The sequence below is a fragment of the Peromyscus leucopus genome, chromosome 1 (assembly GCF_004664715.2).
Source record: "Peromyscus leucopus breed LL Stock chromosome 1, UCI_PerLeu_2.1, whole genome shotgun sequence".
Classification (NCBI taxonomy): Eukaryota; Metazoa; Chordata; class Mammalia; order Rodentia; family Cricetidae; genus Peromyscus; species Peromyscus leucopus.
In genome coordinates, this window is record NC_051063.1 from 192,670,854 (window position 1) to 192,676,853 (window position 6,000).

Here is a 6,000-nt window from a genome sequence, read left to right on the forward strand (position 1 = left end):
ACAAATTATAAAGACATGTGCAAGAACCGCTTCTATCCAAGAATTCACTGACTCAATTAGACATGGCACATGCATTTAATCCTTGCACCCAGGAGGTAGAGGTAGGCAGGACACTGTGAGTTCAAGTCCAGTCTATACTACAAAGTGAATTCCTGGATAGCCAGAATACATAGAGAAACCCTGAATCAAAACAAACAAACAAAAAGGAGTATAATGCCTCTCCTGATATTCACAGTGCTATTCTTGTAGAAGCATAGGAAATGCAGTACAAAGACCAAATGCACATGAAATATAATATATCATATGCCATATATCCCTTGATGCAAATCTCAATGCTGGTCAGTGGTATTCCAGTCTCATATTCAGCCCAATTTCACTTTCTTGATGTATGTATGACATACTAAGTTGAATTTCACTCGTGGATTCCAGTGCCCTGGGCATAGTGTGTTCTATTTCTTTCTTTTGTGAAAAAGAAAAAAAAAACAGAGAAAAGAAAAGACAAAAGAGCTGGGTGGTGGTGGTGCATGCCTTTAATCCTAGCACTCGGGAGGCAGAGCCAGGAGGATCTCTGTGAGTTCAAGGCCAAACTGCTCTACAGAGCGAGATCCAGGATAGGAACCAAAACTACATAGAGAAGCCCTATCTTGAAAAACCATAAAAAAAGAAAGAAAAAAAGAAAGAAACAAAAACAGAAAGTGTGTTTGTTGCAAGGCTTGCTTGAGTATAATTGATATGAAGTATGCTCTCTAGAAGATGAAAGTTATAGTGCTACAGATCCAGACTATGATCCAAGCCAAACCACTCAAGACTATTAAGTGGACGAATATTGGGACTTCATCATGACACACTTGAAAAACTATCCTGAATTTTTGTTGCATGTTAAGATAATTTAGTTGTCATTTTAGATAAGTAAATCGTACAAGAATTTTCGATTCTTGTATTTTCAAGAATATACAGAGCTCTACAGAGAACACTTTAAAAAATCAGTACACTATACAACATCTTCAGTTCCACCCACCTGGAGGACTTGGTTTACTTAGGTGCTAGACATACTGGCTGAGATGGTGTTTTAACAAGGCAGATCTGTTAGGACAGAAAAAATATTCAAAGTCACAGAAAATTTTCCAAACTGAGCTGCCAAGGCCTTGAAAGACAATGACTAGGAATGGAATGTACCGTGTTTAAACATTAGGTCTAAGAATGCCAGTGTATAGAACAGATAGGAAGGGAAGAAGAGTGAACACCCAAGAAATCATCTTGACCCAGATGGTGTGAATCAACCCTGTTTTCAATTTCTGCAGGTACCCTGTCAGTTTCCAGTGATTACCATTTTTCTTCAAAGCCATGAAAATTTTCAAGTGTATGCAGTGTGGTCACATTTATTACATCAACTGGAATCAATTTTTCCCATAGAGAAGTACTTACTGAAAATTTAATTGCATCGAGTTTTCCTGGAGTTAGACTGAAAACTGTAAACAGAGGTGACAATCTATGAATCACTGTTACAATACTGTCCCTCTGACACCTCCTGTGACTTGCATGGAGTTTTGATAAGGACAATGCAGTTCTCTTAGCTGCCAAGAAAAAAAAAAACTGAGAAAAAAACATTGTAGATGATTGGCTTCAGAAAAACGGTCATTTTGAGCACTTTGGATACCTGAAAAATGAGAACATGGCCTGGCTGCTTTCACAGATAGCTATTTTTTTACTCACCAGTGCTACATCAGCCACATTTTTAAATATTATACTGCTATAAATTTTATTTCTATTCTACCTTAAATTGACATTACACAAAAATTCAGTTTAATCCCACAGCAACTGCCTGTCTCCAGGTTGGATCTGATGAATGCAAGAGATATCCAATATTTATTTCTGCAGCAAACATGTTTTAATGATTCCTGATAATAAAACATCAGAGTATGTCTCAAATGTTTAATTGAACAGAATTGCTTTTATGAGCCTTGTTCAAGACACATAATCAGCTATGAAATATGAAAACTTTCATAATGAAATAATTTTGTGACATAGAAGTTAAGTTGTTACTGTGGTGGACAGAGAGCTCAGGCGGTATACTGCTTTGCGGTGTATATAGTAGGACCTGTGTTCAATCTCCAGACCTCAAGTTAAAACATCATCCGTGTATTGGAGTATATTTGTAATTTAAATTCCAGAGAGGCAGAGATGGGAGGTTGGCTGGGGATTAGCCAATCCAGCCTTCTGAGAGAGTTCCAGGCAGTTAAGAGATCCTGTTTCAAGAAGAAACAAGATTAATTTATCTAAAGAAGTCCAACAACACACTCAAGTGATAGTTCTCCTGAACTCATTGGGCACCTGCACTGCATGCGCACACACACACACACACACACACACACACACACACACACACCCTCAGACACATGCACATATATACACACATGCCCATACATATACATAAAGAAAAGAGCATTAAATTCTCAACAATTTCAAATTGAGTCTTACATTTGATAATCTCTAAGTTTATCAAACTGGTAGTAATAAATCCAATTTGTGAATTGTGTTTAACTGCAAAATATATCTCTTTCATTTATCTCCCTCTCTGTCACTCTCCCAACTCAGTCATCTTCATCCCTCATGTTTCCCCCACCTGTCCCCTCCATCCGAGAGTCCTCCCAGTTTACCCAGGAGACCTTAAATATTTCCTCTTCCAGGGGCCTTCCATGTATGTCCCTCTTAGGATCCTCCTTGATTTCACAAGGATGGGCACAGCTAAGAATCCTAGCAACAGTGGAGAAGGTGCCTGAACTGGACTTCTCCTGTAATCAGATAATGACTATCCTAATTGTCATCATAGAACCTACATCCAGTAACTGATGGAAGCAGATGCAATGATCCACAGCCAAGCACTGTGTTGAGCTCCTGGAGAGCAGTTAAGAGAGGGAGGAGGGATCATATGAGCAAGGGGGATCAAGATCATGATCTGTAAAACCACAAAATATACACAGATAGAATGCAAGAATGTAAAATATGAATTTTGTAACTTTAAACACACTAGAAAATATGAGCTGTGAAGACATACCCATGGTCAAGTCTTTTCCTTCTGTGCCCAGAGCATGGGTTCCAACAACTTCAGCTATCAAAATGAGAAATTAATTCTCGAAGTGGCACATGATTTGAGTATCACTATGCCAGAAGAAATGACAGAACAAAGATTTATTCCAGATGAGTATCTTTCAAGATTCACAATTACACTGTCACTTCCCTTCAGCACCATGTTCCCAAATACAAGAAGTAAAGCAGTGTCAGGGGTCATCAGCACTAAGTCCCAGGACAGAACCAGCTCCTGTGGCAGTCATAGATGGAATGCTGCCTGGAAATGTGTCTCACCCCGAGGCAGGTCCAGATCCCAGTTCCTCCCCAAGAGGAAATGACTTTGATAATCTTCATCATACACTTTAACCTTTTATAACAGCATCAATGTTTGTCATCTTGAGAATTTACCATCTGATTCATGTAAAATATTAGAGCTGGAAGCGGGGAAAACATAATCACTGCCATCCTTCATCACCTTTGAAGTCACATAATCACTACCATCCTTCATCACCTTTGAAGTCAGATTCATTATCAATGGGATGATTCACCAATAGTCTGACAGGGATTTTGTTACATTATTTTTACACATCAGGGATTAGCACAAAGTCAGGGAAGTTGCTCACCTCAATAATTCTGTTTATAGTCCAGAAAGCCTTCCTCTTACTTTGTTCAAATTCGCACTGTTCTATTTCTGTCCAGAATACTTTTTCCAGGCATGAGTGCTTACCAGACATCTCTTCTATCCTTGTTTTGCCTGCTGGACTGAAGCACACGATTACTTGATGCATTCCCTCTGCAAACCATCAGTTCACGATGCAGCTCCTGATATAACAGTCAGCTCTGGGGCAGTAGGAGGCAGTTCAACTCTGAGATAAAGGATCATAGCTCTATGACCTCATCTCCCTTCAGAACTACAGACTTCTTCCCTGTAAGTTGCAATGATAGCACTGGCTTTGGGAGCCAAGGAGTTTGCTGAATCATTTATTTTTCCATTTGCTAATTAGCACCGATGATTGTCCATTTTTCTAAAGGGAAAAAGTGTTTGGGGAGCCTTTCACTTTTTCATGTTCCTGGAAGGCTATGTGGGAAGGACATAAAGCCCTCTTGTATTTTGTCTCCATGGACTTGTTTTCTCTGGGTTTTTTTTTTTACACAAAGAGACACCAATAGTTAGTTTTCAGTTCTCAGTGATGACCCATTTCCAATAGTCAGCAGGGCAGAATTAGACAGGAATTTGTGTATATCTAATGAAGTAATAGTAAGAGAAATACATGATGTCATAATTTGCACTAGAAATTGCTGCAATCTTAGTACAACAGTATTCAAATAAACTGGAAATGATGGTATGGAATATTCCAGGAAAAGCTACAAATATCACCTGGCATTGACAAGAAGTAAGAACCTTATTCTTGAAGAAATTACATATATATTATATGTAACATTATACATATATAACATTACTGGAAAATTAAGATATCTATATACATTAAATAGACATAACCAAGTGCTATCATTTGACTCTACAAGCAATGAGTGGAAATGTGAAATATCTAGGGTTTCCCCCTTTATTGAAGACTTTATTTTCATTTAATATATGCTAGTAATGGTTTCCATTTCTTTTACCCTTTCCACTTCATTCCCACCTGCCCTCCAATCTGGAACACCCACTTTCTGTCTCTGATTAGAAACAAACAAGCTTTAAAGGATAATTATAATATAATAATATACTATACTAAAATTAATATATATATAATTAATTTAATAAAGCAAAATCATCTCAGAAAACAATAAAGCAGAATGAAAAACCCAAGAAAAGGACAAGGAGGAGATATAGAGGCTGAGATCCACTTGGTCCCATATAAAGACAAAACTGGAAGCTATAATATATACTCAAAGATCATGTAGGGTAAAAAGACAAGAAAAGGTAATATTAGTAAAAAAATAAATAAATAAAAAATCATAAAATTAAAAATGAAAAAAGAAGAACCTGAGAAGACATTATAAGACAAGGAACCATCAAAGGTTGACTTCATTTTCTGTTGGCATATTTCCTGGTGCACATGTGGCTTACCCTTAAGAGTAGTTTGTTTCCCCAGTGTGGAGACATTAGAGAAAACTAAATTTTGCTTTGAAATTGATAATCAATTGGAGATTGATATTGAGAGAGCAATAGGAGGGTGTGTCCACTTCTTTCAACTCTAGGTCTTCATCTGGTCCAGACCCATATAGGACCTGCATGTACTGTAATAATCTTTGTGATTTCATGTATATCTGTCCTGTTATGATTAGAAGGCCTTGTTGCCTGTTGTAATATATTTCTTTGGGCTCTTATACTCTTTCTGCCACTCTTTATGCAGGTTTCCCTAAGCCCTGAGGGGAGGAATCTGATGAAGACATCCTGTTTTGGGAAGAACATTCCAAAGCCTCTCACTCTGAATTTTGTCTGTTGTCTGTCTGGATTTACTATCAACTGCTCCAACAGGAAGTTTCTTTGATGATGATTAAGCAAGGCACTGTTCTCTGAATACAGCAGAATTTCATTAGAAGTCATTTTATTGTTACATTCCTTAATAAAACCATGTTTTTGGTTTCCCTCTGGATCCATGGGCTTAGTTCTAGTTCTTAGTAACCCAATCAGTATTGTTTATGGATTCCATATCATGGGGTATACCTTAAGTCAAGTCAGATATTGTGTAGTCACTCACACAAGCTTTGTGCCATGATTACAATAGCATAACTTGAAGGCAGGACACCATTTTATTTCGAAGGTTTTGTAGCAGGCCTGGTATTAACTTTTCCACATTGGTAGTATGCAGAGCACCACCCTATACAAAAACACTAGCTCATAGGGGTAAAGGCTCTAGGTATGAACAAACTGGACTTCTCCATGATCAGTGAGTTGTTTATGTGGTGTCTTCAGCAATAGGCCTC